Source organism: Pyxicephalus adspersus, chromosome 11 (assembly GCF_032062135.1).
Source record: "Pyxicephalus adspersus chromosome 11, UCB_Pads_2.0, whole genome shotgun sequence".
In the NCBI taxonomy this organism is placed as follows: domain Eukaryota; kingdom Metazoa; phylum Chordata; class Amphibia; order Anura; family Pyxicephalidae; genus Pyxicephalus; species Pyxicephalus adspersus.
In genome coordinates, this window is record NC_092868.1 from 58,586,145 (window position 1) to 58,611,871 (window position 25,727).

The 25,727-nt window shown below is 37.5% G+C and overlaps 1 protein-coding gene across 4 annotated transcripts in view; it reads left to right on the top strand.

Moving 5' to 3' along the window:
* LOC140340813 (CMP-N-acetylneuraminate-beta-galactosamide-alpha-2,3-sialyltransferase 4-like) overlaps positions 1 to 25,727 on the top strand; it is an 83,269-nt gene that overhangs the window by 12,635 nt on the left and 44,907 nt on the right. For 3 of the 4 annotated variants that reach the window (XM_072426219.1, XM_072426222.1, XM_072426220.1), the window contains exon 2: positions 12,674 to 13,080. The exons of the other annotated variant lie outside the window; for it this stretch is intronic. The gene's annotated coding sequence lies outside the window, so the exon portion shown is untranslated. The remainder of the gene's footprint in view (positions 1 to 12,673; positions 13,081 to 25,727) is intronic. 4 annotated transcript variants of the gene reach the window in all.

Below are 25,727 nucleotides of genomic sequence, written 5' to 3' on the forward strand. Positions count from 1 at the left end.
ATCATCATCTGCAATGATATATATTCTACATTAGATCATAAATAATATGACATTTTAATTTAAAGGCATTTTCCCACTAGATTCTAAAATGTAACTTTTACTTCTGAATAAGGCTTTTCTGTTGTATTATGGTATTTTTGTCTTTAGATTTGTCAGTGGAAAAGTATTTCCTACATTGTAATGATGTCTATGCAAGATAGGGAGATTGAATGTTAGCGGTAACTGTTTCTTTTCTGTGTGTGCTGCTGTTCCTTTCTATCTCTCCTTTTTTTGCTTGCTATCTATAGTTAGCTGTTTCCCCCTCTTTTCTTACCCTCTAAAACTTGTCAAATGTGTCACTGTCACTCAGTTACTCTCTCTTACCGATTAGCAGTCCCGTGTTGCAGTTTTGTAGCCGCATACATGTTTTTATTCTTTCTTTGTTCTGTTTATTTTTTCTTTTTTTTGCCTTTTAAGGCAAAAAGACATTTGTGCTCCTAACATTTTTCCTATAACTGTGGCTTCATCAGGGGATATAGTGATTGGTGATGTGTTTGTGCAGATATAGTAGCAAAATGCAGTTTTAAATTTTGGGGAAAACATAATACATTGATGTCTTTGGTGCAATATGGAAATATTATTGTGTAAATATTAGATTTAAAGAAGGAAAGCAACAATATACAGAAAGTTTTTGAGAGAAGCAGACAGCAAAATATGTGCAGTATGTGAAGGAGTGCAGAAAAATCTGTAAGGGAAAGTGACAAAAATAAGACTTAGTGAGTAGGAAGGGAAGAAGAAACCACAAACACTACATAGTTAGCAAGAAAAACAAAAGTATTTTGTCCTAAAATTCTCTAATCTTCCCAACTTGTATATGATTTCTAATGACAGAATTTTACTGTTCCCTGAAAACATTGTATCGTGGTTTGTATATATATGTGTTTGGCCTTTACTTTGAACACAGCAAACACATCTTATGGGAAATGGTGTGTTGTAGGAGTGATTATTTTTATTGTGGTAACTGTTGAAGTCATTAAGGAAGAGAATTCACCATTAGCCATCATTGTGCTGATGTGTCATTAAGAACTCCACCGCCTATTTCCCCTAAACTTCCTTTCTGTTCTTTAAAGTTCACTGAAAGTAACAGTCACTGCTACCTCGTCCACTCTATTACCATCACTGGGGTGGGTGCTGTCATAATATACAGTGCTTCATACAGTGTATAGTTGTGTCCATATTCTCAAAAGGAACTCTCAAGCTAATGTCCCTAACATAGTCTTGTGCCCATTTTGCAGGGAAGCCACCTAATCTACCTAGTGCCTAGTGGAAATCCATTCAAGCTCAGTAAAAACAAATCTGTGCATAGTGTCATGGTAGAGAGTGCTATCTAACCCACAGTAGGTCTTGGAGGCTTAAAGAGACACCGTGAGTAGTCTGTATAAAGAGCAAAAGGGTTATATGAAGGCTAGGGCTGACAGGAAGACATTACACTGGGACAGTGACCCGACCTGGCAGTGTGGAATAATTGGCAAGTGTGGCCCTGTGCTGTGGTAAGATAGGTATACCATTAAAGTGGTCATTTTTTAAAATATTGGGGAATAACCTTTAAAATGAAAAACACTTGTGTTAGGTTTTAATAGATAAACTCTTCAGGTATAAACACCTACCTAGATCCATTGGTTTTGTTTGCAAATATTGTCCTGAGTTCAAATACACTTCAAGGTGAAGGCAAAAAATAAAATGTACCCTAATGTACTTGTTTAACTGTCAAACAAAGGTTTCAAAAAGTCAGCAAGTTTGTGTTGTTGGGGCAGCCTGAGTGCTGCTTTTATTGTAATGCAATAGTATGTGATAAGAAATTATACAAACCCAATTTAACAGTGTTTTTCGACCTTTTTTGAACCACGGTACATTTTTTACATTGAAAAAATCCTGGGGCACACCACAAATCAAAAATGTTACAAAATGATACTCTGTAGCTAATTCTCTTGTCTCTAAAGCTGCGTACACACTTCCAATTTTTATCGTTCAAAAGGAACAACGAACGAACGACGAACGATCGATTGGGCAAAAATTGTTCGTAAAAAAAGTAACCAATGACGCCGACGAACGAGGAAAGTCGTTGGAAATGAACGACCGGACCGGCGGATCCGATTGGACGACGATCGTTGACCATCGTTCGTGTGTACGATCGTTCATTGATCGTCCATGGTCTAAGCATGCGTGATGAACGAACGCTCGTTCACTTCCTGTCGTGCACGTCACTCCCTGTATCGCTCAAACGATCGCATCTATTGTGTGTACAATATCTACGAACAATCGTGTCATTATCTTATGTACAGGATCGGTGCTATACGATCGTTCGCAGATATCGTGCAGGGTCGTTCGTCGTTCGTTTAACAACGATAATAATTGGAAGTGTGTACGTAGCTTAAGAATAAACAAAGCATATAAGCTACCTACTGCCACCCGCTGACATGGAAGAGTATTACACTACTCTGCCAGTCACTACAGCACAGACACTCGACAATGGTAATTGGATAATTTCCCACGGTACACCTGAAGATCTCCCACTAATGTGTCGTGGCACAGTGGTTGAAAACCACTCCATTATAATATATAATTAAATTTCCTACTTCTACATGATCATTAATAACTGTTGATTGGCTATTGATAATGATTAGGAACCAACATAAGAACAGCGCTCTAAAAATAAAGCTTAGATATCTTTTCCAGCCATAACATCCACAAATGCAAAATTGCAGTAGATCCACAGATTTCTCTACTTTGTAATTTCCTGTTTTTTTTAAATTAGTTTTCTAGCCATGCAGAAATGAATGGTGGAATGCCTATGTAAGTTAAACGCTGGATATCTTGTGTTTTATATTGATAAGGTATATTTAGACATTTGTCGGCGATGTGGTCTCATAATGTTCAGTGTTAGTGAGGGTGGTCCTTCTCATTGTAGGCAGAGATAAAGAATCCATTTATGTTTAAATCTTATAGCTCAGCCTACAAAAATTATTTCTGCTTTGTATATGTGCCTAGTACCCTTTAATTCTCTCTGGCAGTCAGGGTCGAGTTGTCTCGTGGGAGACATTACACCATTCTCAGGGGAGAGGTGCTTGCCAGCAACACTTCATAACTTAACCAACACCATCCTGAATATTTAGAAAATTCTCAACATTAGGCAGAGGCCTCCTATACAAATGTATGTTTAACCCCCTGCAATATTTACTGAACAGGTCATGTTATAGGGCTGTATTCTGATTTGTATTGTCAGTGTTCTAGTAGATGTTCTTTTGTTCTCTGCTTTATTATATTGTATAGGATTGGTGATACAGGAAGGGACTGTCTCCATAAGGGAATGGTAAAGTGGTTATATGCAAATGACCAATATGAATGATTTGGAACATTTTGGTCCGTCCACTAAAAATGACCACTCTGTATCAATTCTGTGTTTCCCTGTGTTTGAGCACCTTTAGTAAGAATGTGTACAGTGTTCAACCCCATTTTTTTTTTAAGCTGGGTGAAAAGAAATCGTAGGTGGGTGGCAGCCCCTGTATTGTGACCCAACTCTTCAGTAACCACCCAAAAACAACTAGGTAGTTAGGGAAAAGTGCTGGGGAGAGCACTGATGTATAAAGATCATTCAAAAAGGGGTTTTGCTTGGATGCTTGTTGAATATCAAGTGGTTAAAGGAGACATTTGAAGCAACATGCTTATATTTTAGAGTTTGTATCCTGCTAACTGTCCCCATGTAATATTTAAACAATAAAAATAAACATAAATTCCCTTTTTCTTCTTGAATCTTTAGGCAAACCAGGTAGAGTCTCCTCTCTTCTGGACTGCAAAATGTTGGGTCCTTATTAAAAATTAGCCGGCACTGTTTGTAAAGAGGGCAAAAGGAGGGGCAGCAGGCCCAGGTTACAAATATATCCATACATTACTGCAATATCTAAAAATACTTTTTATTTGTTGAGTAACATGATCTGTGTGTGGGCTAAGTTACAGCCAGACCTTTTTTCTTTGTAAAAACTTTACTTAGCTGTGATTTAGCTTTGCTGAAACCTGTGGCAACCCGGCAGAAGGAAGCCAAGCCAGCGCAATGTTCCCATTAGGAATGAGGAAGAATAGGCTTGTAGGATCACTACGTCGTTTGTCTCTTCTGCAAAACCTTGACATCATTTGTACACTGACTCTTTCACTGGTAACATCTCTTTTGTGTTTAATGACAGGTTAAGATAATAACATACTCTTAGTTAATATCTTTGCCCTTGATCTCTACCCTATACTTGCATTTCTTACTACGTATTAACCACTTGAGACGTTGCTCGGCTTCCGATACAGACATTTTAAATGTTGAAGTACAGAAAGTTGAGAGGAAACCACACCTTATTCAAAGATATACATTCCTAGGAAATGCCACATTTCCCTAGTTGTGATGTATTGTATGAAGCTATACAATAACTTGCCAGGTTGCTACATTTTTACCCTTTCTACGGATATTATTCTGTAAATCTGTTAACAGAATGCTGGAGGTGTGAATATATTCTCCCATGACAGATAATCAGATTTTTGTATACAAAATTTACTTCTGATTGATTGCTGTTACTGTCCTTTCTTGTATTGTTGTCTGCATTGTCTTTTTTTTTTTCGGTTTCCTACTTACTAAAACCTGAGCCATAATGGTTAAAGTTTCCCATTGCTCTTACCTGGAGTAGTGTGAAAGTAAATGGTTTTACAGCATTTGTTGCAGAATGATAGACCTTATCAACAGCGGAGTTATGCTGCACTAGTCTGGTAAGGACCGCAAGCTCTCTTTCCATGCGAAATGCAGAGAAATGATGTTTGAAGATAAAGATCACAATAACTATATTTTAATCTTCTAAGATTACAAGAATACTCATCGCTCACGAGATTTATAAAGTTGCATGGCTGGGTATTGGCAAGACATCAAGTCAGTTCCCTTATTTAGTGCCTGGGTTTCCAGATTCCTCACAACCACTGGTGTCTGATATAGGTCCTATCCCGGGCCCCTCTCACGCCTGGCCCATCACTGGTGTAAGACTCTTTACTTGCCATTAGTAATGCTTAGAAGGAGCAAATGGACCTAAGAAACCGCCAGCAGTTCAGGTGTTGCCCTAAATCTCGTTTACAGCAATATTTTTTACTTGAGTATCTAAAGGACTGTAGTATTTTAAAACCTTTACCCTGGAACGCTTTAGTGTTTACACTTTCCCTTTTTTAAGAATGTAAATAAATGACTTGATATTTTGATAGAAAAATGTTTCTAAATAATTGCATGAAAAGCTGGCGAAGAACAGAGCAGGCGTCGGACGTGTGCACAGCCGGTTATCAGCTTGCTGGGGGAGCTTGGCAGGAGATCAGGATTGGCTCAATAGTCATTGAAAATATCAAACTCCGGTCCTTGGAAATTCTGACACCCAGAAAGTCTTTCATATTAGCCTGTTACGATTTTCATTCAAAGGGCTCTTTATTCTGTTTTCATAAAAATATGAGTTTAAGCATCTCTTTAGAAAGAGAATTTTGGCTCCTTCTCAAACAGAAACCAGCAGTAATCTGATTCACTTCCTGCTGACAGCTGCTGCTCTCCTGTGAACTAATTGAATGTTTAACCATTTTCAATTTAAAGTAAAATTCTCAAGTGACAAATGAATATGAAATATATACTCTAATTTTGATTGAAGTGATGCAGTTTCCTTTGAAAAAAAATTCTGTATTTAAACTGCATTGTTTGTATGTAAAATAACCAAAACAACATTTAGTAAATTGTTTCAGAGCACAAAGGCAGCAAGACATAACTGGAATTCAAAACAAGATGCAGTGAGGTTGTGGGAAGATACTTTTGTGCAATATACATATACAGGAGAAGAGGTTTCAGCTAAATGGACTGTTAATCTTAGACATCCTGCCCAAAGCTTCATACAAATGCTAAATTTTTGTCATTTCAGCTGATTGCTCGCAATTGTCTAGGATGAAAATCCAGCAATCCCACGACTGGGTGATAAAAAAAACAGATCTCTAAGAACCATGGAGGATGCAGCGGGGTGCCTCTCATTTGTCTATTTCTTCTTTAATAGAACGAAATAGAGCAGTTTGCAGCCTCCGTTACTGATACCAGAAAGTGCTGGTGTTTTTATTTCCTTTCCTTCCTCATAGAACAGAATAGAGCTACTTTCAGCCTCCGTTATTAAGCATTTATATAATACCACAAAGTGGTATTGGTTTTCTTCGTTATGGTTTTTTATTAAAAAATTTATTTTTACTTTCTAAATATGCCTAGACACCTCGACTAAGCCCAGCCTATCTGAACACCATCATGTACAGGAAGGTAGTGGTGGAAGATTGATTACTACAAGAAAGAGAGCATGTTGGGAATTGTAGTCCAGGCTGCATGATGGATCAGGATTACACTTCCGGCTGCATTAGCTGTCCCCATTCGGTGCCTCTGCTCTCCTAGTTTGACACCATAAAAGCACGATGTGTGGCAGCGGCCGGGGAGGTGACATCATCCACATCTGGATTACATGTCACAGGGAGGGACACGACACACGGCCAAATCTCATCCATGGAGACAGATTTTATGTTAACGGTGTATGTGCCACTCTTATCAACCCCATGTGCTATATATGATGATAGATGGAATTCATGCCCCTTGCTATGTATGAAGAATGCTTAAAGGGCTATTTATTTATTAAACACAGTTAAAACTGAACCCCAGACAAATAGCTAAAAACACAGATGAAATGCATATATAAGAACTATTTTGCCTAGCAAAGGGTTGGTATTCCCTTTCCTTTAAGTTCTAATCTTTACACAGATTTGCCAGTGCACACAACCTTGCCTGACAAGGCAGAAGACATAAATTTATAGTTCAGTAAAGGTGCGTACACACTTCCAATTTTTATCGTTCCAATCGAACGACGAACGATCGATTGGGCACAAAATCGTTCGTAAAAAAGTAACCAACGACGCTGACGAACGAGGAAACTCGTTGGAAACGAACGTCCGGACCGGCGGATCGGATTGGGCGACGATCGTTGAACATCGCTCGTGTGTACGGTCGTTCGTTGATCGTCCATGGGCTGAGCATGCGTAATGAACGAACGCTCCCTTCACTTTCCTGTCGTGCACATAGTTCCTCTATCGCTCAAACGATCGTATCTATTGTGTGTACAATATCTACGAACGATCGTGTCGTTACCTCTATGTGCAGGATCGGTGCTATACGATCGTTCATAGACATCGTGCAGGATCGTTCGTCGTTCGTTTTTCAACGATAATAATTGGAAGTGTGTACGTAGCTTTAGTCATGTTCCTTCTTCAGTCTTTGACTAGACAATGAAAAGATAAGCACCAGACGGATAAGGTCATTCTTTATCACTCTACTCTCTCTTCCTAATAACATGTCTCTCATCAGCACACTGATTGGCATCTTGTTCTGCTCCGTTGGGCTAGGTACACACGTGCAATAATTATCGAAAACGAAGATCAACGATTATTCCAGATTATTTTGAACGATCTTATTGTGCACAATTCTGTACATGCTGTAACGATACAATCGTTCAAATATAATCCACCAATAATGTGGATACGTTCGTTTTAAAGATCCTTTGAACAGTCGTTCAAACTATGCAGGGAGTGACATGTACAGGAGAAAGTGTATCGCTGAACAATCCAGGATCACTGAACGACCGTACACACAATAGATTACGAACGATCATCGTCTAATCAGATCCGCTGGGGCGGTCGTTCGTTTCCAGCGAGATTCCTCGTTCATCGGCGTCGTTTACCAGTTGTGCACTTTTTTTGTTAACAATTATCGAACGATCTGTTGTGGAACGTTCCTTTCCAACGACAATTATTGCACGTGTGTACGCAGCCTAAGTCTGAGCTATGTCAGTCTTTGTTCTTAATATACTTTATAATTCCTTAATTTCTTTAAGCACAAGCACCATTTCTTACCGAGCAATCCAATGGCTTTGCTTACAGCCTATTCTGCACCTTACTAACCGACAGATTACTTTGGAATCAACAGACAAAATGTATTATTTTTGGGTCATATAAAAAAAGCTGGTTCATGGTGTGCATAGTCTTGGAGTGTAGACTGAAGTATATGAAGTGGAACAAAGGGATATAAAATATATAAAACTATATAAAATAGTCTGCCCCCAATTTTAAGAGAGCATTATTAGGCTGTCAAACATATCCCATTGGTAGGTAGAGAAACAGCACCTTATTAATAGTTATAAGTATGAATATTTTTATTTCTTAACAGTTTATGCAAAAGAAAACAAGCCAATATACACGCTGATGTTCTGTTTTGGATGATTTTTGTGTCAGGTTTATGCCTCCCCGCCTATTTCAGTTTCAGCACCATGAAGTGGTTTTCCTGTAACTCTTCATGTTAAAGTTGCTTTCCCTGAGCAAGCACAAGTTATATTATTCTTCTGGGAGATTAAAAAAGCAGCCTGTTTGCTGGCATGCTAATATATTTCTAAAAGACGGAGCAGATAATGGACCATTTATTAGGTAGTCCGAGAACAGTCGCAGTGTTGTGTTACGTATTCCCAGTCACAGTTTCTAGAAGATCTTCAGTGTCAAAATATTGCACAGTGCTGGCCAGGGATTAGGAACATTCACTGGAAAGGTGGATACAAAGTTTCTGTCACTTTGCACAGCACTCAAGAGGGATCTGAGTTCTTCTTTGTACATTCAACCACGATTCATCAATTACAAAGTGAATAATATTCTTTTGTTTAGGTGTGTGTTTTACTGCAATGGTATTTTTTAATATTTATATGGATGTATCTTTTGCAGTTTCCTTCAGCACATCATAAATCATGTCTGTTGGAGCGCTAGGTAGCATTCATATAAATCTTATAGTTAGTGGTCTGCAAAATGTTACAAACTAGTAAGTTATCGGAGCTGCGACTTATAGCTTTACAATATTTCATGAAACTTGAACATTTCATGAAGTACAGTACTGCTCCAAGAGATTATACAGCTATTATGTGTTTCATCTCTTCTCTGTAAGGTAGAACATGAATGGTTTCATTTTGTATAGAGTATGTCATAGTAAAACCTCAGTTAGTTAGTTTTAATCACCTGTGTGCCATTCAAAAGATTTCCTATTACTTCAAGTTCTGTTGACTCAACGTATCCCCAAAGAAATCAGCTCTTAGATAGTTGTCACTGGGTTTCCACTTTAGAAAACTTTTCCTCTATTCCTGTTCCAATGACATTTTTTTTGTTATACTTTTGTTTTTATACTGCAAACAGAACATATTGCAATAAATAAAAAATAACCAATACCCGATGTGTCATTCTTGTACATAACAGCAGTTTCAATATACATAGCAGTGTAACCATGTGCGGAAAACAGTCATGGAAATAACAGGTCACTGAAAAACATTTTCCATTTAAAACTGGTGGGTAGAAAACAAGAGGGTAAACGGGATGGGGTTTGGAGGGGAAGGTTGAAGGGGGGGAGAGAAAGGATTGGCGGGGGGGAGGGGGAGTCATTACAACCTATACCATATAGGAGTTGCAAGGGAGGTTTTCCCATATACTTTCAGATGTATTTGAGAAGAAAGAGAATTAAAATATCTTGTTTAGTTGTGCATCAGGGATAAGTTTTCCGAGGAGTTAGTATATTCATTCTAGTAAGCACGTCTTTTTGAATTTATCTGTTCTCCCATCTCATGATGTAATCAGATTCTCCATAGACATGTCATTTATTCTTCTTTGGGTGAAATTCTACAACTTTCACTCTTTTTCCTTCAGTCCTAATAACCAGTATCCTAACCCCCTACCAATATTTTTTTTCTTCAAATCTCCATCAAGCAGCTAAACATATTCCTTGGCTATGTAGGGTTCATCAGACGGAGCAAGCTGTGTCCAAATCACCTCTTCCCTGCACCAGTTTTAATGCTTTTCCACCTAGCGACTGTCAGCATTCAGGGCCTGGCAATTTTACAAAAACAGGATGATTGTCAATTGTTATGTGCGAGAACATAAACATAATTTTAAAGGTCATTAATTTCATAATTTTCATAAAACTGTTCATGTACATCCTGGGGAAAATGTTCCAGAGATAACTTGAAGAGATTTTGGTAGTGTGGTGAGAGAAATATTCTGCAGCATAAAGTGGAATCCTGGCCCAGTACTCCCATAAAAGAGAATGGTCGGCTGTTGGTTTATTACTTGTTTTTGCCTACAGAAGCAGCAAACGATGAACTCCAGACCGCACAGTGTGTAAAAACTGTCAGATGACACAATTAATCACTTAAACCAACGGAAGTGGACTTTTTTTTTTTTTTGCATACATATTGTAAGTTTAATAATCCATCTATTTCTTGCTTTGCATTTATAGAACATTCTGTTCAGTAATCACCTCTTCCTTTTGTGTGTGTCTAGAAACCAGGTCTGTTTTGTAGGCATGGGGAAGTTTAGTTCAGGGTAGGAGACCTTACTTAGATTGTTAGCTCTTTTGGTTGGAGTCCTGTTCTCCTCCTGTGTCGTTTTATTTTATCTGTCAGTTGCAACCCATATTTTACAGCGCCGCGTCACATGTTGGCTCCTTATAAATGAAGAATAAAAACAATTTTTCACAAGGAAAATTCAGAATCGATCAAGTGACTAAAAAAAGTTATTTTAATTTTTTACAAATTTATGTTGGCAGAATGTTGATTAAAAATTGAGTGTTGCAGGAGGGATAGTGTGGGCTCTGTATATTGTAGGTTATTTTCTGCCTTTCATAGAGAAAAAGAAGAGTTACACAATCCAATAAAATGGCTGGAGGCTGTATTCCTGCCTACAAGTACGTGTCACAAGGTAGCAGAACATGATTGCATAAAAATTGCTGGATTGACGTGGAACTCAAATCAGAAAGGGTTAAGTGTCCCTCGTCAGGTTTAGGTTTTCTGCTTGTGACCCCTTTTATTGTCTTTGCAATCATACCTGTAGGTTATAATTAAAACTGAATGATTTGTATCTGTTGTGATTTATATTTATTGAGTGATTCATTCATTTTGTTCATAATTCTAAGAGGAGAAGTGTCGATGTTAGAGCAGTGACTGGCGCCTGCTTGCTTCACTTGTTTAATTTGACCATTCTACCAGCAGTTCTGTAAATGTGCTGTGTGGGATCTGCGGCTGCTAGGAACATTTTTAGTAGTTGAACTTGTAGCCTTTTTGGCATAAAATCAAGATTTGGATATGAGCAGGGATGAAGTCTGATATGGAATTGGTATATATGTGTAATCTGCATTTGTTTCAGTGACAGCCATAACAAACTGTCCGCGTTTTCTGCATAACAAGCACAATATTTATCATTATACTGCCTACACGGAGCCGCTTCTCAATCAAGACGAGCCCTTTGTAAATGCAAATGGCTGTTTTCGTTTTTTACCCCTGTACCAATCAACAGATAAGTGTAATTTGTCACTTTTTCTGCACGTCTGAGTGGGTCAGAAGTGCAGATTGGTGACTCTCTAAACTTTTGCATGGCATTATTTGTGAAAAAAGTCTTTGGGTAAATTATCTTCCCTTGTCATTCAGGCCTTTGATTTCTGCTCTAACGTGAAGCTTTTGCATTTCACCATAGTACATATAACTAACTGGTGCCATTGGTTTGCAGATACGGCTACAGGCCTGAACACCAGCTCCATAATAAGATGAATGAATAAAAATCTGTCCACATTGCACATGTATAATTGCTGAATTTTGTGTGGTTTAGTCTGTTTTCAAATTAGCCACAGATGAGCCTTTCCTTCATTTACTGTGTGCAGTTTTGGTTGGTTGCTGTCTGCTTTAAAATCATTTGAAGAGCTTCAGTAAAGGCAAAAATGACCACTGAATTCCCATCACGTCTACCGTTCCTTGTTCTATTTAAAAGCTTCAGAAGTCCCGTGGTTCAACTTTATAAACCTCCAGTTTGCAGCTGTAAAACTAATTACAATTGTTGTATTCTGGGTGGGTCCAGCTTTGATTCATACACTTTGCTGAGGCTGTTGTGGCCATCAATGTACCTAAAATATCCTAGGGGACAGTTGGGAATTTGAGGTTTTAATAGGTGGAAATCTGAGGTGCTTCAACTTTTCAATAGACTTGAAGCAGAAGATGCTTATTTTTTTCTTTCCCACCCTTTTAACAAGCTAAATAAATGTGCCCACATGTTACCAGAGTCTCCATGACTGAAAGATAATGCTGGACATCCTCTACACAGAATTAGGCTGGCTCTGTCTTGCTGCAGCTTTTATTGCTTTTTGTCTGTGACATCAGTGTAAGTTATTTCAGTCCAGGAGACTATACAACTGTGCAAGACTGAGGGGAGGAAGTTTTAGCATTACGTTTAATATGCAGGGAAGCAGCTGCTCCCATCAGTCATATGTTACTGAACTTTTGCCTTTAGTTCTTTAAAGATGAAAATATTGATTCCAAAGGCTTGTCCTGGCCGGTATGCCCTCTGGAAAGATCCTGTGACTTGTGTTATGCGCTGCTCATCACACTGATCATCACCACGTGAGCCATACAACGCCGTCAGCTGGAAAAATGATGTATAAGTCAGGCAGAATAGGAAGAGTTACATTTAATTTTCAGGGTCCTCATCGGGCCCACAAGAAGATGTGAGAGGGTTCTGTACTAATATTACCATCCGTTTCTTTCAGGTATTTCTGAGGAGAAATGAACTGTTTGTCTCCAAATAATTGTGGATACATCCCTGCCTGTCTGCACAAGGTGAAACCAAAGAAAGATATCCAATTCACCACCAATAAATAAACACCATCAGGACACAATCACTCCCAACACCTGAACCCATTGTTCTGACAAGGTCAGGATCATCAATAACAACACCACATTAAGGTGGCATCTGTCTACTGCAAGAAACTGGAACTCTGGATTATCACCAGACACCAACTGGCAATTGGAATTTGTGGGTTATCTGGTGGGAGTTTGGAATCGTCATAACTGTATCTACAAAGGTGCAGCTGTGAACCGCTGATCCTGCCAACAGGAGTTCAATCTGCATTCTTCTTGTGGAAATATTTCACGTGAAAACTGTTACTGGCACAAGGTATGAAAATGTTGTAATATTCTATACATATATACAATGTGTGTTTTCTGTTAGCATCAGTTCGTGACTTTGCTTAGGCTGAGATGATGTCATCAGTCTGCTTCAAGTCAGAGGAAGCATTTCCTTAGTCTCTTCCCCCCCAGGGATCGAACTGCAACATTGTGGATCCAGCCACAAAGTGAGAGTAAAGGCTAATCTGCATCAGACAGTTGTCATCTCAGAAATAGATGGTGACCCCCAGATGATGCCTGAACAAACATGGTCCCATCCTGGAAAAAAGCAGATATGGTCATTATCTGGTTTTGTGATGTATGTTAGAGGTAAAAAAATACTGGGGTGTTCCGCTGTCACAATACTCAGTATGCATGCTTTTACCATGAATGGATCTGATGATAGGCCTTCTTCTATATGTATTTCCTAACTACTGTTATCTAGATTGAAATCTATCTATCTACCCATGGTGTTACACTACTTCCTCCTTGTATTTTCTCCCACTAAGGTCTTGATGATCTCTTATTGAGCCTTAGAAAACATCTACACTTCCCTTGCCTAAAACAACAGCCCTGTACTGTGTTTCACGACTTTTCATGAAGAGGCACATCTGGAGGGCGGTGTCAGGATTAGGAGATCGTTTCATACCATACCGGCTTCCGTTTACAACAGAATATCAGTTTAGAAAGTGAAATGACAGAACACGCCTTGTGCACAGTGTGTAATGTCAGCCACAACCAACCAACTTCTCTTAGTTTCATCATTTTCTCACAGTTACAATTCTCACATTCTTCCAGTTTTATCACACAGGGTATGGACAGTTACAATTAGATCTAATCTCTTAAATTTTGACATCCTACAGTGACTTATTATTGGTTTTTTTATTGATTTACAAAGAAGAATCAATCTTTGCTTAAATTATTATTATAACACAACATGTAATACAACTACTCAGTAATGGCTGGAATTTGTTTTGTCATGCTTGATCCAGTGTTCATGATCCCGAGGATCTCTCCTGATGATGTGGTTGGTAAAATCTGTAAAAGCGTTCTTTGTGAAGGATACAATGAAGCCATTCAAACAACTCCATGTGTATGAAGTAAAAACCAGCACACAAGATCAGTGTCTGGTGCTTTGGACATGAATTAGTGATCCAGAATGTAATATCCAGTGATTGCACAATGAGGAGATATTAAAGTATGTTTGAAGGTTTGATCCTCATTCAGATTATACATTTTTCTTTATGTTATGCTTTGCGTTCTGCTTAAAGGCCATTGACTATTTAGAGCGGGCATAATGTTATTTTTGGTCATTTGTAAAGGAGAGAATACTACCTCAGTAGTTTTTGTATTGCTTAACCTTTTTTGTGGTCATTTGGTGTCCATAGATGGTCAAATTTCCATGCAACTGTATAAGAATGATGGGGATCATATTGCTATCTGTAGTGTAGCACAATGAATGGATATCACTGTTCCTCCTGCTATAACCAGGCCAGTCGGCAGATACCTCGGAGTAGTTGGTTGCATTCAGCTGTTTTGTGTACTTGGATGCATTACTGATGCAATTGATGCAGTGCCCTGACCTTTTGTAGCTTTTACCTTCAGGAAATGATAATGTGGGTTGGCAATACGAATATAAATGAAAATTACTTTGTGGTGGGGTTTCTAACAAGTTCTCAGTACATACACAGAATTTTCTGTCTAATGGCCTTGCTAACCCTGAAGCACAGCTGTATTGGAGGATACACCCAAATGGCTCCCTGCCACCCTCACCCCTCCTCGCCGCTATTACTGGGAAACATTATCAAGCCATATTGGAGTTGTATAAAAAGAAAGTTGTAGGATAGGCCTATCATTTCTGATATGATGTCTGCAGTTACTGATAAAATGCAGAGACTTTGTAGCAAATCATTACCAGCTACTGTGATCAGTGTCACATTGTGTATCCTAAAAATGATACCTGCAGTTCTGCAGGCGATGGCATTCCTTTGGATGTGATGATAAGTTTATAGTTGGTTTCCTGACAATGTTCTTATGTTTATCACCTTTCCCTAGCAGTTTTTCTTATCCTGCAGTGGGAACTCCTAGTGTAGTAAATCCAGTAAGATTTCTGAGGATACCATATCCAATACAAATATAATGTGTATTCAGCATATTTATTCAGCATATTTACACCTTTGTTAAACATTTTATTTCCAGTGTATTACTATCCTCTTATAACTGTAAAATGACCAATAGAACTATTTCTGCATATAGGTAAAGTTCTTAGTATCTTTTTATTTCATACATATTTGGGAGATTTTCATCAAACATAGATTTCAGATAAACGCCATTTGTGCGGTAGTGATACTATGGAAGGTTTTGTAGAAGCCAATACAGAGCCAGTGTCTAATGTGGGAATGTCCTCATGAAACACTGCGCTGAACCAGAAGCACCAATTTTTTAAAGAGCCGTAATATGTCCACTGAGGGCCACAATAATTTAATTTCAGAACAAGAATATAATTTCTGAACCTACCGTGTTTCCCCGAAAATAAGACCTACCCCGAAAGTAAGACCTAGCACTATTTTGTAAACCTGCCCTAATATAAGACCTACCCCGAAAATAAGACCTAGGAGAAAAATAAAATAAAAGCATACATACCGGTAAATTAAAAAAGTACTCACCAAGACAGCTCCAGATATCTGATCCTGCGTGTGTGTCCTTTATGCTGGCTGCAGCGTGTGTGTCTTTGCAATAGACAGTCATTGCATAGAGTGATCAGAAGGGGACAATCAATGGCATAGAGTGATCAGAAGGGGACAATCAATGGAACATGAGTGATCATGAGTGACTTTCAACAATAAATGTGTACTGCGGTCTTCTTCATGGAAAAATAAGACATCCCCTGAAAATAAGACCTAGTGTGTTTTTGGGAGCCAAAAAAAATATAAGACAGTGTCTTATTTTCGGGGAAACACGGTAACATCATAAAAAAGCCCAGAATTTCACTATTTTACCTTAAAGAGCAAATTTCCAAACATCCCTTAAACGACTTAGCCTTAAAATATGGAAGGAGAACAATTGGGGGGATTTTTTGTTATTTCTTTTTTATTGATTTTGATTACTTTTTTGAAAAAAAAAAAAAAAAACACCTTTATCCCTGACCCTATGTAGCTTTAGACTATGCAGTATTCATTGGATATCTGCACTCTGCTCTCCTCTTCCTATGTGGGATATATTACTGATTTAATTGTGCTTTCAGCTACATGAGTCAGTGAGGGCTTCAAATCAAAGTCTGTAAGGAAGGTGGTAAACACTTCACACTTATTAACTGCATTGTTATCACGGGGGGAAATATATGAATCCAAAATGTGCATAGGGTGCAATAGTGGATGTAAACCATGATTGTGTATCACAAATTGGATATTGTTAGACATGCCAGAGAAAGAAAATTAATTCTAGAGTTCTCATTTACAGTTAACACTAAATTGATGCACTGCAAAGGCATCTAAACCATTGCTTAATATTCATTTTAGGTGCAATAATTTTCGCTGTTCCACGAGCACGCACAGTTTTGTGGCTTGACACAATTTTTTTTATTTTGTATGTAAAATGGGGAATATTTGATATTGTGTTTAGATTAGTAATAATTTTAGTGTTTTTTTTACATTACATGGATTTCAGGCAAATGTTTGGGGATCATAAAAACTGCAGGGCTTCTGCTTTCAGGAAACATGTTTTAAAGGTTTTAAGTCATTCTCTATCTAAAACTGCAGATTTTTACACATGTTCTACAGAATTAAAGAAACTGCATTGGCGGCCAAAAAACCCCCCATTTATATAATTTGAAATAGGTGCATCAAACTTAACGCTATCTAATAAACAATGATTGATTCCTGTTGGGTCCATGATGGGTTCTGTTGAGTTGGTATTCAAGCACCGCAGTTCAGTATTCTGCCTCCAGGTGGCAATATTTCCATTGTGTCTGCAGATATTTATAATCTCCAAAGTAATAATGACCTTAGGATAGAGTTCATTCTTCATCTTCCCAGCAAGCCAGGAGGTGTTTAAAAGGAGAATCATCAACTAGTTTATGGAAGGAATTGATATATATAACACAAAATATTTCCATTTCTGCAAAACTCAATTGATGACTAAATTCAAGACCCAAAAAAACTTTTTTCCCCAGCAAATTTCCAGTATCCTCATGTGAGACTGGATAAAATTAGCGGCCATTTATAAGTTATCTAAAGTAATACATTTTGGAAATTTGGTTTGCAAAAGCTTTAGCAGGTTTAGTAATTGCGCTGCTAAGCTTTTCTTCTATTTTAACAGAAGTGGAACTAATTAGGAAAGACTATTTTTGTATATTTGTAATTCATTTTGTAGTATTTTGCTACATATAGTCTTGTTTACCCTTTTTTAAACTAGGAATTGAAGTCTTTATAATTAACCCCCTTTTGCCCAATTTGATTTTTCTTCTCAATTTCCCATTAATTTTGCTTCTTTGTTGGATTTCTTTTGACGTTTTCTTTTTTTCCTTTATTTTCTTAAAATCCTCACATGGCAACCCTCTGTGTCAAAGTCTTAGAAACTAGAGAAAATTTAACTTAAAAATCGGCAAAGCCTATTAAAACCAAAAGTTGATTTAAAAGTCATCCTCAGTAATACTTTACAAAAACTGTGGAATCTTTTTTTTTTTCCATGGGCTTCGAATACCTTCCTTGACTACAATGAATCAGATATCAAAATCACAAGTCTTCCAAAAAAGTCACCTACTCGTATAATCTTTAACATAATATTGGCATTTCAAATACTTTTAACATCTGCAGCTATTTTAAAAAATCATTTTTGGTGATCCTTCCCTGAAGGTCCTTGTTCTGGAGCTTTCTATTACAGGGTGACCATATTATTGGTTTATTGTGGCCCAGCCTATATATAATCTTGATCAGTGATTTGTCTTAAGAAAAATCTTGCCAATTTATTTGTAAAGCAATCCAATAGACAGATATAGACACAAAAATTACTCCGCAAAACAGAAATCGTCCACGAGGCTGGAGAGCAATAATCTGTGTTTACGTTCTATTTATTCTCTCCTTGTTTGGCGTGTCAGATATCGGTCTGGGCCATTGCCATTATGAAGTCATCCACATATACATATTCATACCATGGAGGAATGACGAGGTCCCATTCACGTCACTCAGGTACGGCGATGAATAATGGGAATAGCATGTGAGGTTTTTCAAGGTGTGAAATTATAACTTCCTCAGAAACATCAGTCATATGTTGCATGATATGAACTTCACCCTGATCTTCTTTTTTATGCATCACTGGGGAATACAGAGTTATTTTCAGGTTGTTGCTCATACATAATTCTTCTTTTAAATACTATAGAACAAAAAAAATCTTTTATTAGCTGAAATAGTTTTTGATTTTGCAAGACCTGGGTTCAGGTGAAACCTTTTGTTTCAGTTAAAAGAGAACGTGCATTCCTTTGCTTAACTCCCTGCTAAAATAAACTCCACCTGAACTAAATGATATCATTTGTGACAGCAACATTGTTTTTATTTCTCCAAACCAAGGAAGCAATATTAACAATAGCAACATTTTGTATAGCGCTGTCCTCCTGCAGGTTTAACCTATGTACAGTATGTATTCACTATACAATGTTAGTTATTTTTAAGCTACCCTGTAAACTTTCACATGTAAGGCTTTTTCTCTCCTGCACACCAGATGATATTTCAAGGTACAATGAGCCTGCTAAAAGAATGACGGTGTTGCTCCCAAATTGCTGAATGTTCACCTGTGCTATAAAAGCTAAAACCACTGGGTGTTGCAGATTGTTTCTGTCATTCTTAAAGGTAGTTCTGTGTAAATACTAAACTCTGCATGTGGGGTGGAAATCCCTGTACCTTCTGAGCTTCAGTAGAATGGCATCAATCTTGTTACATTTTTCTATTTACCTTTTACAGGAAGAGAGAAGCTCCAGAGCTGTAATGATACAAAACCCCAACAACTATCAGTAATCTGGAAGGTTTATATTACAGGTATCCGGCAATGACTTTAGGTAGCATGCAATTAAAGCAAGTGACAATCACTGTAAAGCACCCCTAAAGTTAATTATAGGCAATTGAACAATCTAACATTTTATAACATACTTGTAAAAATTAAATGACGTAATTATTGGCACATGTTTTGTTCAGACTAAGTAGGGAAAAAATATGAAATCAACACATAAATTTTACTTTTCTGCACCTCCTCTGGCTTTTATGACAACTTGAATTCTTTGAGATGTGAACTTCAATAATGCAAAACAAAATTATTCTTCAGTGAAGTTTCTACTTTTTTTGTATACCAATGGACAGATCAACTATGTGGGATGGAGCCTTGTCATAGACCATTTTTTTGGGAATAATACTATACATTTTCAGTTAGATTGAGATTCGGACTGTTTGATGGCCATGGCATTAGGCTGATAGGTCTTTCATGTGCTTTGTGGCAAGATGCATTATCATTCTAAAAAATGACTTCATCACCAATCCTACGTTCCATGGATGGGTATGAAAGGAGAATCCAAAATATCAATGCACCTCTGTACATTTAGTGTGGAGGTAACAATTGCCTTGTCCCCTGGTCCATTACCTGGCATGTAACCCCATATCATTGTAAGAAAATGTGCTTGTTTTTTTTCAGTCGTCCTTACATGTGTCATTGGAACAAAACCAAACAAAAGTTCCAGCATCATCTCGGCCAATACAGATTTGTGATTTATCACTGAATATTCATTCATGTAGATGTTAAAAATGGTTTACATTTGTTTTTTCTGTAAATCCAAATTCCTTCAGTTGATTTTCTTCAGTTTAGGGACAGACATAGACTCCTATTTCTTAGCATTTATTTTTCATTTCTTTCGATGTGCATTTTCTATTTTCCAGGCGTATTGATTTGAGTTTTTTTTGTTCTGACATCTTCCTTCGTCTACCTATAGTTTTCCAACTTTCTAATTGTGTTTGTATTGGCTCCAAATCTGTGATACAGCTGACTGGGAACAACCAATATCTTTTACCACACTCCATGTAGCATTACTTCTTGGTAGAGTTTTAAAATCCTTTCCAATGCTCAGTAATTTGTTGTATTCTTTAATAATTAAGTAAAACCACAGAAACAGCTTAAACATTCTCCAAAAGTAAAAATTCCATCATTTTCACAAGGGGTAGTAGTACTGGCTGCACAGAAAATCTGAGATTTTTTAAGGAATGATGGTGGTAATAACTGCTGGAAATTTAAAAAAAAAAAAATATATATATATATAAAATTTATTCCTTAAAATTGATTGTTCATTGTTACTTGGGATGTATGTATTTGTAATTACACCACCACCATGGCACCGCAGGCGGGCAAGCTTATAGCAATGGGTGGTGAATGTTTAGCTCCTCTAGAATTATGATAAACCTATAGGAGAAGAAGCCTGTGAACGGATCTTGTGCTAGATGTGACAACACGGGACAATAAGGGTAAATTACTGATTTATAGTCAAACATTTTCCGACTTGCAGTGGAAATTCGCAGCTTGTTTCTGCACGTCCAATGATGTCAGTTCAGCCTAAAAGTAAACTGTTTAATCTTGCCACGAATCAGGCCATGGCTGCCACTGTAAGTAATGCTAAGCTACAAGTATTCTTTGTACTATCCACTTGTATGATATTCAACCAACATTACAATCTTTTTTAATACTGATGGTGGAATGGTTTTTATTTCTATACATATGTAGGTACTGACTTCCTGCAAATTTGCACAGGACTCGGCACTGTCCCATATGCTTCCAGAGCGACATTGTTGGTGTTTGTATGGCCTGCAAATATAGATTTTATTAAATAAATTAATAAATAAATAGATTATTATCAAATAATTCTCTATTATTCCAGAGCTAATATTAGTCCTATCTCAAGAAGAGCTGACAAGCCCATAAAGCCCATTGTAATTCAGAAACTCACCACAGTCAATTTGTTCAAAAATCAGATAATATCCCAGCAATTTTTATTTTAGTTGTGGGAGAAATAAGCACCCCCCAGAGAAAACCTATATAGGGAGAGTATACAAACCCCTGGAGTCCCTGCTGGACACTGAACCCGGGTTTGCTCTGTGCAGGCGGCCAGGTGCCAGTCTTACACCTGCAGCTTGGATAATTGTGTTTCTGTGTGGAAAATTTTCAGCTGAATGTTTGTTGCTGCATCTCTGGAGAGGATCCCAGAGAGTTTATGTATTACAGTCTAGGCCTCCGGCAACAAACACTGCCTCAATTACTCAGTACATGGGCTGCGCCTCAGTTGCATAAGCTGAAGGACGGCTTGTTACTTAAATCATCAGATATTCCAGTATTCTAATTATTTTCTTTAACCTTTCCAACACTGACACCATGCATATTTAAAGTTTTCCAACCTTCTGTAATCAGTTACAGGAAACCATCCAATTTTTTTATGACTAGATATGTTTATAAATATATTCAGTGAGAGCGTCATTCATACTGGCGGAATGTGTCACCTTCCGGTACATCCCAGAATTTCATGGTTTTATGAAGCAATTCACTCTTATGAAAGACTTTAATAAATAAGCAAAGGATTTTAGTGAGGAAGCAGATCATACACCGCCCAGAATGGAAATCTGTCTGCTGCCATTGTTAGAAGGTTTATGGCTAAAGAGTAGAAGGGTTTTCAAGCTACATGGAGATGTTAGATTGTTATCACAGAGACAATAGCTTGTGACCTTACAAGTGTCGAGAAGCATCTGCAAGATCACTGACCACTAGAAATACCCCTCCATAGAACAATCTGCCTGTATTCTCATCATTTGTTTCAATATTACACCAAACAATTATGAAAGATTATTTCAGCCAACATCACTTGTGTGTCTGGACAGAGCTCCAGCTTTGTGGGCAGTTTGTAACCACACAGAGATGCCGAGCTAAATGGTGCTCTGAGGGAAAGATAAGCAAACAGAATGGAAAATGCAATTTCACTAAATAGTTCACTCTGTTCCTCTTTACCTCCAGCAAAAGTAATATTTGTAATTGAATGAAACCCACAATAATATTTGTACCTCCTTATATGTTCTTTCCAAATTCAAACATCTTACAAGTTCAATAATACATGATAAATACTGAAACCTAAGCATCACATACTCCTCTTATTTAAAATAATAAATTAAGTATGAATGCATAATATCTTGTTTTTTTAATATCTCTACATTTAGAAAGGCATTGTAATAGTTAAAGTGTAAGTAGAAACAAAACCTTTATTTTAGCTTTAAAATTCTGTTCCTGTTGGATTAATTGGACCCCTCTACTTGTCATGGTGACTTTTCAACAATAACATACTCTTATAGAGATTTTAAACTTTCCCTAACTCCATAAAGCATGTTGTATCTATATTTATTGAATTTACATTGCTACATTAGTACATTGGGTTAATAGTTGGTGTACAGATTGTGAGAATATAAAATAAATTACTATAGGCATTGGGCTTGATTTAATAAAGGTCTCCAAGGCTGGAGAGGATACACTTTCATCAGTGCAACTGGGTGATCCAGCAAACTTGCAATGGATTTCCTAAAAGTAATTTGCTATTTGCTAGCAAATGTTCTGAATCCTGGACTAGATTCATTCCAGGTTTCCTGGATCACCCATCTTTACTGATAAAAGTGTCCTCTCCAGCCTTTTTTATTATTATTATTATTATACAATATTTATATAGCGCCATCATATTACGCAGCGCTGTACATAGTCCATAGTCGTGTCACTAACTGTCCCTCAAAGGAGCTCACAATCTAATGTCCCTACCATAGTCATATGTCATTAATGTGGTCTAAGGTCAATTGTTAGGAAGAAGCCAATTAACCTCACTGCATGTTTTTGGGATGTGGGAGGAAACCCACGCAGACACGGGGAGAACCTGCAAACTCCATGCAGATAATGTCCTGGCTGGGGATCGAACCTGGGACCTAGCGCTGCAAAGGCCGGAGTGCTAACCCCTGAGCCACCGTGCTGCCCAGCCTTGGAGAGCTTTCATAAATCAGGCCCATTGTTTCTGCTTATTTTCATCCAAAATCTGCACCATTTCTTTCATTGTTCAGTTTCCTAAATTGGCAAGACGAGAAGCATCATATATTTGTATTACTAAGTACTGATATAATTCCACTTTAAGGTGAGTGAGTCAGAGTTTTCTCACTTGGATTGAAGAACATGCATATATTATCCACTCATCACATACATACACCTGTTCAGGTATGTGTCCAGCCACACCCGCTTTATGTAAACTGAATACTCAGCAAGCAATCAGACGTGATATCTTAACAATCCTCTTAGTTTATTTTTCTTCACTTTCAACAGAACTTTATCTGAAGTTAATTCAGGTTTGACGTAAATGTCAGCTTATATTTGCAGAGCAACTCTCTGTCTAACATCCAGATAGCAGGGTTCCTTGAATTAGTTTTGTTGAAATTCCTTATTCCTGTCAAAGTCAATGTGTGATTAATGTTTAACTGATGACAATGATTTTTCACTGAATATTAACTCTAGGATCCATATAAATCACATCTGTCAAACTACTGAATTGTCTAGTTATTAGATGCATGTCCGGCTATCAAGGCTTTACTGCTGGCATTGATTCTTGGTTAGGGGTCTGAAGAATAGATTTGTAATTATTTTATCAAAAAGTAATTAAAAGGAAAATACATTAAATAAAAGAATGCAAATATTCTGATGGCTGTAAGTAAATAAACGAGTCAGAATTTTCCTTTAGCCTGCATGTTCTATCATCTTCCAGCTGGGAATGGCCATTCTATACTTTGCCACGATTCAGCATTTTCATTTCTACTCTCCCCAACTTTATCATTGCACTCTTTGGTTTGTGGAATATATTATTGCAGGTGTTTTTTTTTATCTGTTCAATTAGTGTACAAAATACCAATCCTGTTAGAAAAGCACTGATTGTGTAAATGCCTCTGGTGAATGAAATTGTTCTATGTTTCCTTTTGAGGATAAGAACAGAATAACCCTCCAATGCTATGGAAATACATATGCAATACATTAAATAAAAACATTTTATTTGAGGGTTAGGATACAAAAAAGGGAATTTTTTTTCTTCTTTTAGGCATTCATTTAATGCTGTGAAATGGTTGTTGAGATATTAAATGGGAGTAAGTACTTATCTTGTACCTATGATATGCTTGTAGCGCTCACTAAGCAATAACTTGGAACATTGTATTTTTATTTATTTATATATATTTTATTTAGATTTTACTTTCCAAATTGTGAAATGTAAAGAACTTTGTGTGAAAAATCTCAAAATCCATCAGAATAGGAAAAAAAACTCAAAGTTTTTTCAAGTTTGCTCCCCATGGGAATAATGGGTTGTTCCTCGTTTAGGTTGCCATAAATAACCACTGAGTTTGCTGAAAGTGAGTGAATCACTCAAACATTTATAAATTGGCAAAACTGTCATGACTTGGTATTTCCTGTGGACAAACTATAGATTCTGGTCTTTTATTATTAGGCTTTCATGTGTGTACTTTTTTGGCAGTCACAGCTTTCTTTGCATCACTAATATTCTACATGAAAGCTTCATTGTGTATGGTAAAGCTTGCAAATCCTCTTGTCTGTTATGTCTTATGAGGAAAGGGCTGTGCATGCAGAGTACTGACCAAAGCATGATGTAGGCTGTAGCTTCTGGTCCAGGTCACCTTCTGAGGCTGGTACCTAGAATTAAAGCGAGCAGGCGTGTCATATTTAGCAAAGACTGTCTCAAAAAGTACCCCCTTACCACTTCCATTGGAATGAAGTACGTATCAGCCAAGTGCTACTCATAAAAGGTATTGATTAAATGATCATCAGCCAGGGTGACTCCCCTCTATAAAAGTATAAGTTATGGCAGTTTGCTGATCTGCAGCATTTGAAGGCCACCATTCTACAGTGGCAAAGAATATTCAATAGAGAATATTCAATAGTAGGAAACATTCCAGACTGTTTTCATTCTTCCCAGGTGTGAAAGTCCCAGCAAATCCACCCCAAGGTCAGACCACGCAATGCTCAGAGAAATTGCAAAAAAAAAAAAAAAACCCCCAAGGGGTCCATCCTAGACTTCCCAGCATGTTACATGTAAAGGGCATGACCTATCAAGTAGAAAAAAAGAGTGAACATGTATGGAAGGGTTATCAAGAGAAAGCCTCTGCTGTCTAATAAGAACACAGCACGGCTTAGGTTTGCAAACTTGCATCTGAACAAACCACAAAACTTCTGGAACAATGTCACTTGGACAGACAGGATCAAAGTGGAGACGTTTGGCCCACTGCAAATCAGCATAAATCCCTCATACTCACTGTCAGCACATTGATGGATGGGTGATGATTTGAATTTGAGTCCACCATAAACTCCTCAAGTGTACCAAAGTATTCTAGAATCAAATGTGAGGTCAACTATGTGACAGCTAAATCTTGCCCTAAATGGGGCCATACCAAAGGACAATGATCTCAAGCACACCAGCAAATCTACAACAGAATTGCTAAAAAAGAAAAGAGTCAAGGTGTTGCAATGGCATGATTATTATCCAGACCTCAACCCAGTGGATATGTTGTGGGTCTTTAGGAGAGCTGTACATAAACAAAAGCCCAACAGCCTCAACAA